The 11,793-nt window shown below is 35.4% G+C and overlaps 1 pseudogene across 1 annotated transcript; it reads left to right on the plus strand.

Annotated features, from left to right (window-relative positions):
* The first annotated feature begins 2,918 nt into the window (after nucleotides 1–2,918).
* LOC309806294 (RNA-binding motif protein, X chromosome-like) lies at nucleotides 2,919–4,949 on the plus strand (annotated as a pseudogene). Its single transcript has one exon. The product of its transcript is annotated as an RNA-binding motif protein, X chromosome-like (transcript).
* The last annotated feature ends 6,844 nt before the right edge of the window (nucleotides 4,950–11,793 follow it).

The raw sequence follows: 11,793 nt of genomic DNA on the forward strand, positions 1-11,793 counted from the left end.
ATAACATAATAGAGAAGAAAAACAAAGTTACAATGTGTGAACACAAATATAAACAAATACAAAAATATATAACCCATCAGTTATATAGAAAAGAAATCTTGGTAGGAAAGCTTGGGTGTGTCAGAAGGTCATGCTGGTTTGCCTAAGGTGGTCAGGGAAGGCTTGTCAGAGAATGAAACATTTAAGGACATATCTGAAGCAACGTGATGGACTGAGCCATACTGGTTTTAGAAGGAATAGGCTTCCAGGGGAAGAAATTGAATGTGAAAGGATCTGAGATTAGATGAGCCAGGAACAAGTTTAATTTTAAAAAAAACTCTCTTGATTAAGTGAATTGAAAAATACATTAACCAATCACTACCCCAGTTTTATGCCACAAATGATTTGAAGAGTTTATATAGAAAAAAATGCAAATGAATGAATGAAGATCAGAACAACCACAAAGCACAGATTAGAAGTTATACACCTGAAGATATAGAGATAGGGATTAGGATACCCATGGCTGAGTTCCATATTTAAACTTTAGATCACTGGCAGTCTAAATAAAAATGGTTAAGAAAAGCAGTAACCTCATTGTCATTGCTTATAGAATTAAACAGTATGTTCCTCTGGGGATCACAAGCTTTCCTAGAATTATTTCTGATTTTTTTTCTTTTGTGAGCTTTATATCAGTGACAATGAATGGCATAATGTGAAATGACCTCAACCACATTTCCTCAACAAATGTAATTGTGGGTTTTAAAATTTAATCTTCATAGGTCCTTTGAAGAAAGATGAAAGTAAGAAAAAAAAAGGTGAAGCTCAGAAAAATTGGGGAACAAAAGTCAAGAAAAGTTAAGAAAATAATATACCATTATTGTGGTAGAAAATCCAAAATTAAATTACAAATATACAAGTTTACAGCTTTCAAATGGTCCAGCTCATTCTTCCCTAATGGAATGGAGGGACTATTATGGAATAATATGTCCTCTGCTATTAGCAGGTTGAGCATGCAAATTTTGGTCTATTTTTTTCTGGGGTTTAGAAGGATATCAGGTATCCTACAAATCCTTAGCTACCATTATATTTCTTATTATGCAGGACAGATAGCCAACACTATTCAGCCATTTATGCTTCCATACTGATAAATTCATGGTTAACCAACATTGTCAGGCACCCGTGTTCTAAGACATTTAAAATCTATTCCCACAAATATTTCTTATATCTACAGATATAAACTGGCAAGACTAACACTCCTTGTGTCCATTTCTATGCTTATCATTTTTATTTCTTTGTAATTCTTTCCTCTGGACTCACTTATCTTCTTGCTGATACATATCCTTCAGTAGTTTTTTCATTGAGTGTTGTGGATGGTACATTTCTCACTGTTTTTATCTTGGGGTTCATTTTAATAATATGTCTTTTATCAATTCCAGGTTTTGATGTTTTCATATTATTAATGTTCATTACGCTCCTACAACATGTCTAGATTTAATTTTTTTTAATTTTTAAAATTAATCTTAATTTGAGAATGTATGTTTTCTCTAGGATACCATTTCCAGACAAATTTCAGTTCTTATTAACTAGCAAATCAAATTAGAACAATTTCTGAACCATAAATCCAGCACGCCAGTATCTTAAGCTCCTAATTTTTGTTTCTTGTTTTACAAGAAGTTAGATTTTGATTTTCCAGACAGATATGTTTCCTTTTTGTCTATATCATTGTAACATATTTGGAGATAGTGGTGAAGTTAAAAACATGAAATCACAAAATTCATTCTGAGCTGTAAATGCATTTGTAATATGCTAAGTTTCTTGTGAACTCTCCAGCATGATGTTGATAAAAAGAGCTCAATATTCCCATTTTGAAATGTTTTATTATTTTATTCAATATCAAATATTATATTTTTATGAATGAAAGATAAACATAATATCATGTAAAGATTTCAAATTCAAATATATTGGTAAAATGTTTTGTTTGGGGGAGGGATTTGTCACCATGAAATTCTGCTCAGTATTAATACCATGACCTTCCCTTCTACATTGTCTTAGCTTTTTTGTGTGTCAAGTACCTAAGCATTTAATTTGGTAAGGCTGAAGATTTGAGTGACTGGGTTATTAAAAATGTATGTCTACTCACAGCAGTTTAGATGGGTTTCAGCCCATCTAGGGCATTTACAGACATTATTCTGGTAGAAAATTTAAAATCAAATTACTGGAAACTATCTATGGAAGGCACACACCCCACAGCTAATAAAGGTTTAATGATAGAACATTACTTATATTTCAGGGCTCTGTCCATACAAGGAGTTTATAGTGTTTCTAAATGCGGCCTTCCTGTCTCTGGTTCCAACCTCCATGGTCATCTCCCATCCTCTCCTCCCTACCTATACCCAAGGAACTCTTCATGTATCTCCCTGGAACCAGGAAAGTCTAGTTCATTTCATATTTATTTAAGTTCTATTGTGACATAAACTCAATGCTTGTTTCCTTCAGTTTGTCCTTTTTTGTTAACAGGAGTATCCCTTGCAAGTCAAAATTCTAAATGGTGATTTTTAAAAAACAATTTTCTCTTAGTTCCAACTTGAATGATTCTTCTCCTTTGGATATGTGAACATCGTTCACTGATTTGATCTAACTCAGGAGTCCCTACTATTCCCACCATGCCAAACTCCCTTCTTTTTCTCAGCCTATAGTGGATCAGAAAGAAGTTGCTTACAAAGCCATGTGATCTGGAAAAGAAAAGAGTGTAATATTTCAAGTTATTATCTCTCTTAACAATAACCTTACATGATTTCTATACACTTCTCATTTCAGCAAGGATAAAACTTGCATCAGTGCCTTATATACTGAAATTCTAAAACTAGCCCAAGTATGCATTTTACATACAGTGGAGCAAATTTCAAAAATCGAAAAAAGACAGTATAAAGTTTGCTGTCTCCTTTGTTCGCCCTCGTTGCGCAGTAGTGCGAGTGGCTTCTCGCTTCGTTTCTCGGGATCGACCACCGTCCCTCGTGCTGAGCTGCTAGGAAGCTGCCGTCGGCGAGCTCGTAGGAGCTTGAAACCGTCGTTACCCCTCCGACTTTCACCAAAGGGATAAAAATGGTTGAAGCAGATCGCCCAGGAAAGCTCTTCATCGGTGGCCTCAATACAGAAACAAATGAGAAAGCTCTTGAAGCAGTATTTGGCAAATATGGACGAATAGTGGAAGTTCTCTTGATGAAAGATCGTGAAACCAACAAATCTAGAGGATTTGCTTTTGTCACCTTTGAAAGCCCAGCAGATGCTAAGGATGCAGCTAGAGACATGAATGGAAAGTCCTTAGATGGAAAAGCCATCAAGGTAGAACAAGCCACTAAACCATCGTTTGAAAGTGGTAGACGTGGACCACCTCCACCTCCAAGAAGCAGGGGCCCTCCAAGAGGCTAGAGGCGGAAGAGGAGGAAGTGGAGGAACCAGGGGACCTCCCTCACGTGGAGGGCACATGGATGATGGTGGTTATTCCATGAATTTTAACATGAGTTCTTCCAGGGGACCACTTCCAGTAAAAAGAGGACCACCGCCACGAAGTGGGGGTCCTCCTCCTAAAAGATCTGCCCCTTCAGGACCAGTTCGCAGCAGCAGTGGAATGGGAGGAAGAGCTCCTGTATCACGTGGAAGAGATAGTTATGGAGGTCCACCTCGAAGGGAACCCCTGCCCTCTCATAGAGATGTTTATTTGTCCCCAAGAGATGATGGATATTCTACTAAAGACAGCTATTCAAGCAGAGATTACCCAAGTTCTCATGATACAAGAGATTATGCACCACCACCAAGAGATTATACTTACCGTGATTATGGTCATTCCAGTTCACGTGATGACTATCCGTCAAGAGGCTATAGTGATAGAGATGGCTATGGTCGTGATCGTGACTATTCAGATCATCCAAGTGGAGGTTCCTACAGAGATTCATATGAGAGTTATGGTAACTCACGTAGTGCTCCACCTACACGAGGGCCCCCGCCATCTTATGGTGGAAGCAGTCGCTATGATGATTACAGCAGCTCACGTGACGGATATGGTGGAAGTCGAGACAGTTACTCAAGCAGCCGAAGTGATCTCTACTCAAGTGGTCGTGATCGGGTTGGCAGACAAGAAAGAGGGCTTCCCCCTTCTATGGAAAGGGGGTACCCTCCTCCACGAGATTCCTACAGCAGTTCAAGCCGCGGAGCACCAAGAGGTGGTGGCCGTGGAGGAAGCCGATCTGATAGAGGGGGAGGCAGAAGCAGATATTAAAAACAAACAAAACTTTGGACCAAAATCCCTGTTCAAAGAAACAAACAAAAGTGGAACCTATTCTATCATAACTACCCAAGGACTACTAAAAGGAAAGATTGTGTTACCTTTTTTAAATTTCCTGTTAAGTTCCCCTTCCATAATTTTTATGTTCTTGTGAGGAAAAAGAGTAAAACATGTTTAATCTTTGATTTTATGAATTACTTTCAACAAGCAAATGTTAAGTGTGTTAAGACTTGACATGTGTACTAGTATTGTAATTTTCCAAGTAAAAGTGTCCCTAAAGGCCACTTTCTATAAGATTTTCCCCAGTAAATGAGGCAAGCAATTCTAAGATCTTTCACAAAATATCTATTCATCTAAAATGGAGAGATGAATCCTCCTGCCTATACAAACAAGCTAGCTATTAGAGGGTGGTCGGGGTATGCTACTCTTAGGATTTCAGAGTGTCTTCAAACTGAAATCTCAATGTTCTCAGTATGAAAAACCTGAGATCAGATGCTTATATTGTAAGGAAAATGCTATTCGCCCAGTAAACCCAAAAAAGCAAATGGATAGTGCTGGCCATATTTTGCTTTTCTGACATTTCCTTGGGAATCTACAAGAACCTCCCCTTTCCCCCTCCCCAATAAGACCATTTAAGTGTGTGTTAAGCAACTACAGAATACTAAATAAAAAGTTTGGCCAAAACCAACCATGAAGCTGCAAACGATGCTTGCTCTTACTGTTTCAAATTTTTGCAACTCTGTAGTGTCTCACTTTTAAGGAACAGCTTGATTGCAAAGGAGAAAATAGATAAGCAATGAAGTTATCTCCAACTTCTCAAAGGCTTATGACTTCTAAAAAGTGAATCTATCAGCATTCCACATCAGATTTAAAGCATCAAATGCCTGTGAAACAGCAAAGATGGTTGAGAATTTTGGTCATGGTCATGATGGTCATGGAGTGCTGATTGATTCACAATAGATAAAGCTGGCAGCAAGAGAAATGCAATGCTAAGAGTTGTTGAAGCAGAAGAATGCTGATTGTCCTTAAGGCACAACAGTTGCATAAGCAGTACTCATCAGAATTGGTTTGGTGCAGACAAGATTTTTGCTTTCCAGGGTTCCTGTGGATCTAAGGAAGGCATCAACGTTGGTTAGCACTTGTAACTAGGGAGTGGCAGTTACTTAAAATAAGTAATTGACCAGATGGAGAAAGGGGAGCAATTAAAGAAATTGGTAAGTGGAGGTAGTCAGGAAGTTTTCATGGTTCTTTATGTAGATTTTACAGCTTTGACTTTCATTTCCTTTAGCCAAAGTCATAGGGACAACTGCAATTTAGAACTTCCTAATTACCACTGATTGTCAGAAAGTCGGATTAGAAAAATGAAAGGCATAAGAGGTGACTTTATCCAGTAAAGTGTTTGATTTTCAGCAGGTAAAATATTTCTTTGTGTTTATCCAGGAGTGAAATTTAGTCTTAAAACTAAAGGGAAGACTAATATCTGGAAACTAAAGTAACTGGAAACATAAAATGCTCAAAAGCACACTTCTTAAAAACTGGAAACAAAATTGGGCCATTTGGCTTTTGCTATTTTTTTTAAGTTGTTTTGTAAGCCTACTTAACCCCTCACCCCACTTCATATCTTAGAAACAAATCAAGATACAGTACAGCTTTGTCATTTATTGCATTGGAGACTAGAGCCAATAGTGTAAAAGCTAATGTTCTCAAAGGAAACAGGTTTGAGTTGGGTTAGAAGAAACCAACTCACCTTCTGAATTTTTACCTAGTAAATATCAGTACTATCGTGTTTAACATTTGCAATCATGGAAAATAATCAAGAAATTTAACCCTCATTTTGATGGGCTCTTCTAATCACAGACCATCAGGGTATTGACCAAATTTAAAAAACCATTGCACTTACATAGCTGTCTTCCTCAGTCATTCTGTAATCTAAATACTTGGGTTTATGCTTCCGTGGACCTTTTGGCTCTTGAGATTTTATTTAGGTTATCTTGAAGATAGTGTAGAACATAGATTAATCATAGTAAACTTGAATACTAAATTGAAGAACGCTTAATGACCAGACAGCTGTTTGGCAAATACTTTGTTGACCCAGCAGACTTAATTCTGCTCCTGTTGGAAAAAGAATCTGTCTTGATTCTTCTGGCTTTATACTGGTTGTAAAAGAAACAGAATAACATGTTTTTCTTGTTTAACTGGTAGTTGAATATAGAACTTAGGTATAATGGTTTTTCTCTTTGGAATGTTTTGTATTTGAACCTTAATAAAATTGAACATGCAAAAAAAAAAAATCGAAAAAAGAATGTTCTGACCCATCACTCTGTTTAGTAGAACTACACCTAAAACATAGATATAGAACATCTTTTCTTTAAATTTAGATCAAATACATCAGCATTTTTGCAGATTCATCAAAAATGTTAGCATTTACCAGATTCGGCTTATGAGTTGCATACAGCTACTTTACATTTTGGAGGATTTCCAATATCACTACTTACCTAAATGACATTTGAGGTGGTGGCACTTAATGAGGTACATGCAATACAGTACTTAACTCATGACACCTACCAGGCAGAAAATGTTTTATTAGCTGAGCCTGTTCTATGAATATAAATTAATTTTCTCCACAGTTAGTAAAATTGGCTCTTCAACTATTCTTAAAGATAGAGTTGACTGGATCCATCTAGCAAGTTAGAGTATATTTCCTTGCATAAATGATGGTATAAGTGGGAAAGGGTACTTAAGTCTAGTGATCTTTGTCCCTAGGCACCATGTTTATCGATTGCCCTACATTTAGGTCAGGAAGAAAGGTCTTACCTTGTAGAGACCCTGGAGTATAATCACTTTGCTATAAAGCATTAGGTAATTCTTTTTTGATAAATGAATACCTTAAATGTCAGGGCTTTAGCAATAATAGACTAGGACTTTGAAAAAAATTGTTTTCATCCAAATTCCTTGTTTCTGAATCACACTGTCTTTAATCCATAAATGCAAATAGTTTTCAGTTATTATTACAGTTACTGTTATTCTTGAGCACACACTGGACGCCTCAGGTCATGTCGTTCAAAATGGAGGGGATAAAAGGAGCATGAGGTTGTTCCCTTTTATCAAAATTCTTTCAACAAAGGAAGAGAGATAGAGGCAAAGGGAGAAGGAGAGGGAGAAACAGAGAAAGACAGAGTGAGAGTGAGAGAGAGAGAGAAAAACAGAGAGGGAGAGAAAAGACAGAGAAGAGAGAAAGAAATATTGATTGCAGATAATTAAAATTTTGTAATCCAAGCTTAAGAACAATGAGTCATCAGAAAAATAAAATTTTCATGTAGGTATAGGAATGAGGAAATGCTACTAGAGGAAATTTAACTTGAGCTCAGTGTTTAACGGTATATAGGATTTACTTAATTAGAGAAGACAGAGATAACGTTTCTTAGTAGAGAGTATAAGTAAACTTCATGAGATAGAAATGGGGAATAGAAATAAAGGTTGCCTTCCTGATGTGAAAGCCAGTATGAGACGTGGTACTGCTGGGTTGTACCTTTTGTCAACTGTTAAACTTCTTTTAACTTCATATTTGAAACCTTACGTAGAAAATGTAACTCCTATATTTTGTACACAGAATAGAGATGCAAGTCTAGAAATTATGTTATATGAGGAATGAATAGAAAATGATGTGATGCTTGTGAAAAGTATTTTTAAGATTATACTTGCTAGTTGCTTTTTTTATACACTCATCTTTAATTATATTATTGATGGTTTTCCTGGAAAGAGAAGATTGAGAAGAAATATAAAGCCTGCCAGTTTATATATGAGTGGCTGTCATTTAATAGAAAGATTAGGTTATTATGCATGATGCCAAAGGGCAAAGCTAAAACAACTGGGTAAGACTTATAAGTAATTTGGGATATAGTAAAATAATGAATAGTTTCAATGAAGTCAAACTTTAGAAATAGCTTAATAATAAAATATCTCATTATTAAATGTACTTAAATAAAGGGTGAATTATCTTTAGACAATGAGTGCTACAGAAGTAAACCCTACATTATTTTAGATAGCTCCTAAGGTTCTTACTCCAAAGAACCTAATATTTTATAAGTAGATTCACTGTGATAAGTCAAATTGTAGAAGTCTTGGGAGTAAATATTAAGGATTTCATTCTTGATGTTATTGCCACAAGGGAAAGAATCTAAACTTTGTTAACAAGATAACCACAACAGAGCAGCAGTGATTAAGGGAATGTTAATCCAGCAGTAAGATGAAAGATTAGAAACAAACTTTTGGGAAGTATTTTAAGTTCTTCTGAAAAATGCATTGAGTATATAACTATGATAGTGGGATGTCATGACTTAGAGCTAAGGAAGAAGCATAAGATAGAGCATAAAAAACATCTTGATTTTTGGTACTAATAACATGGGTTTCTTAAAAAATCCTTTAGTTATTTTTAGGTCAAACAAGTCATAAAACGAAATATATATAACTTTTTTCTGATGTAAAAAGACATAATTTTATGTTTGTATTGTAAATAATCTTTCTTCTGGATAATTTTTGTTGTTATTTAAAAAAAAACATGGAGAAGGGTAGAGACAGAAAGAAGATACATGGCATAGGATGTGAGCTGTACACATGTGTCCACAAACATGCTTGGGAACACTTAAGAGATATTTTCATAGGGGACATTCATCTGCATGTAGCAGAAAGTGCACATTAAAATGGTTTAAATGATGACAACATTCACTGTCACATAGAATAAGAAGTTCTAAGATATTTATATTATTCAGTGAATAATTAGGCATCTTTTCAACAGCAGAAATGCTCTTCATCTTTCTTGAGTCTCATACTCAGTGTATTGATTTGATCTTTAAGGCTATTTTCCCTTGTGGTTACAAGATGCCACATCAAGACCTGACAATTTTAGGGGTGAGATAAAAGATCATATGTTCCTTGTGTATTTTTTTGTGTGTGTGTGGTACACGGGCCTCTCACTGTTGTGGCCTCTCCCATTGCGGAGCACAGGCTCTGGATGCACAGGCTCAGTGGCCATGGCTCACGGGCCCAGCTGCTCCATGGCATGTGGGATCTTCCCAGACCACTGGGGTATGAACCCGTGTCCCCTGCATTGGCAAGTGGACTCTCAACCACTGCGCCACCAGGGAAGCCCCCTGTGTGTTTTTAAGAGCTAAGAGACCTTTTGTAGAACACACACCACCCTCTAGCACACCTCCATCACATCTCATTGGACAGAAATTGGTAACATAACCATCCCAGAATCCTGTTACCTTCTAGGGAATAGGACTACTAAGATTAACTTAAAGAATGAGAATTTACCTTTGAATCCCGTGTGTGTAATGCAGATACTGGAACAAATTCAGGCTTTACCAGTAAGATAAAAGGAGGGCATAGCTGCCACATAAAAAAATATATGGCAATTTATCTCCAACTAATGAGTAAATCACATATATCTCTTTTACATTCTATTGCAACAGATAGTTTCTTCCTGAGCCAAAGTTCCTGGAATAAAAAATACAAGAATTATGAAACAACCACACTTAAATTTACTACTACTATAATCAAAGCAATTTGCCTTGGCAAATGAGAACTAAAAGTAAACACACTGTAATGTGCTCATGATTCTGCCCTCTTTTTAAATGTTAGCTGGAGAGAAAGTCTATAATTCACTAGATATCTGCCTACATGAAAAAGTGTACACAATGTACTTGAAGGTAAATTCACACACACTCACACATACACACTGACCCATGAGCATTTAATTATCTAAAAACTGGCTGACTATCAGGCTTATCTATTTATATTTAGCATCTGAGCTATGAATAAAGTGAAATTATAACTGACTGAAGTTCTTGAAGTTAAAATGTATTAGGTAAACCACAGCATGTGCTTACCCCTGCAATTTATATTTTCTTAACTACAGAATTTGAAAAAGTAGGGAAAAGATTCCTTGCTCATTAAGAAGTCTGATGCAGTGAGTTATTAAGAAAATTACAAATTTACCATGCTCTTATTTTACATGTGTTCCAGTGTGGTCCAAGTCATGGATTTTAGCACTGCACTTCTATCATTATTGTTTTAATTTAGGTGGGTAATAAACATTAAAATATGTAGTTATGTCACTTTCAATGAAAACACAGCAATTTTGTTTAAATAGAATTCCTAATATGATTACCATAATTTGTCCTATTATTGCTTCCCTGTGATATATAAAATTCTTTCTATTATAATCTTAGTATTTAATAATCTCACACTTCTATTTTATACCAATCTATGAAAAGCTGAGTTAAAGTTTGGCTATTGTTTGTATGCAATTTTTTAAAGTTCTTGGCTATGTGAATTCATCACAGATCCCAAAATGTTTATACCGTTTATATTTTTAGTGTATTTCTATGAATATTTATATTCACAATGATGACCAAGTTGTGAATATTTAAATATTTCTATGGAAAAAATTTAAATATGTTATAAGTAATTATAGAGAGTTAAATTTTGATTTCTAGTTAAGTAATTTGAGTATAAAACTAGTTTTCAATCAATCAAATTATCTTTTAAAATATGGAGCTATCAGATAATCTGGGACAGGTCTGGATTAGTGGAGCCTGAAGCTTATATACTTTGGGGAGGCCTTCTTTAAGGGAAAATGATATAAAATTATAAAAATAAAATAAATATAAAAATAAAATTTTGGCATGAAAGTGAAATATTTATTGAGAATCATAAATGAAAACCACAAAAATTGCTATAATCTACCAGAAATGCTTGCATAGAAATACTTTATGACTGCAAACAACTTTCTTTCCCCACCTAGAATATTCCACAACTATAAACAAAAGGTAGTACAGTAGTCCCCCCTTATCCTCAGGTTCACTTTCTATGATTTCCGTTACCCATTGTCAACCACAGCCCAAAAATACTAAATGGAAAAATCCAGAAATCTACAATTCATAATTTTTAAATTGTGTGTCATTTTGAGTAGTGTGATGAAATTTTGAGAAGCCCCACTTCATTCCACTCAGGACGTTAATCATCATGTTGTTCAGCATATCCTGCCCATTAGTAACAGTGGCCCTCTTGGTTATAAGATGGGCATTTGTGGTATCTACTGCTCTTGTTCAAGTAACACTTATTTTACTTAATAATGGCCTCAGAATGCAATACTGATGCTGGAAATTCAGATATGCCAAAGAGAAGTTGTAAAGTGCTTTCCTTAAGTGAAAAATGTGAAAGTTCTCAACTTTAATAAGGAAAGAAAAAAATCATATGCTGAGGTTACTAACATTTACAATAAGAACAAATACTCTATCTGTTAAATTGTGAAAAAGGAAAAAGACACGTGTGCTAGTTTTGCTGTCACACCTCAAGCTGCAAAAATTACAGCCTCAGTGCATGATGTTTAGTTAATGTGGAAAAAGCATTCAATTTGTACAATAAGATATTTTGAGAGAGATAAAGACCACATTCACGTAACACTTATTACAGTGCATTATTATAATTGGTCTATCTTATTATTAGTTATTGTTGTTAATATCTTA

The sequence above is a fragment of the Mesoplodon mirus genome, assembly GCF_964341445.2.
Source record: "Mesoplodon mirus genome assembly, chromosome: 6".
Lineage (NCBI taxonomy): Eukaryota > Metazoa > Chordata > Mammalia > Artiodactyla > Ziphiidae > Mesoplodon > Mesoplodon mirus.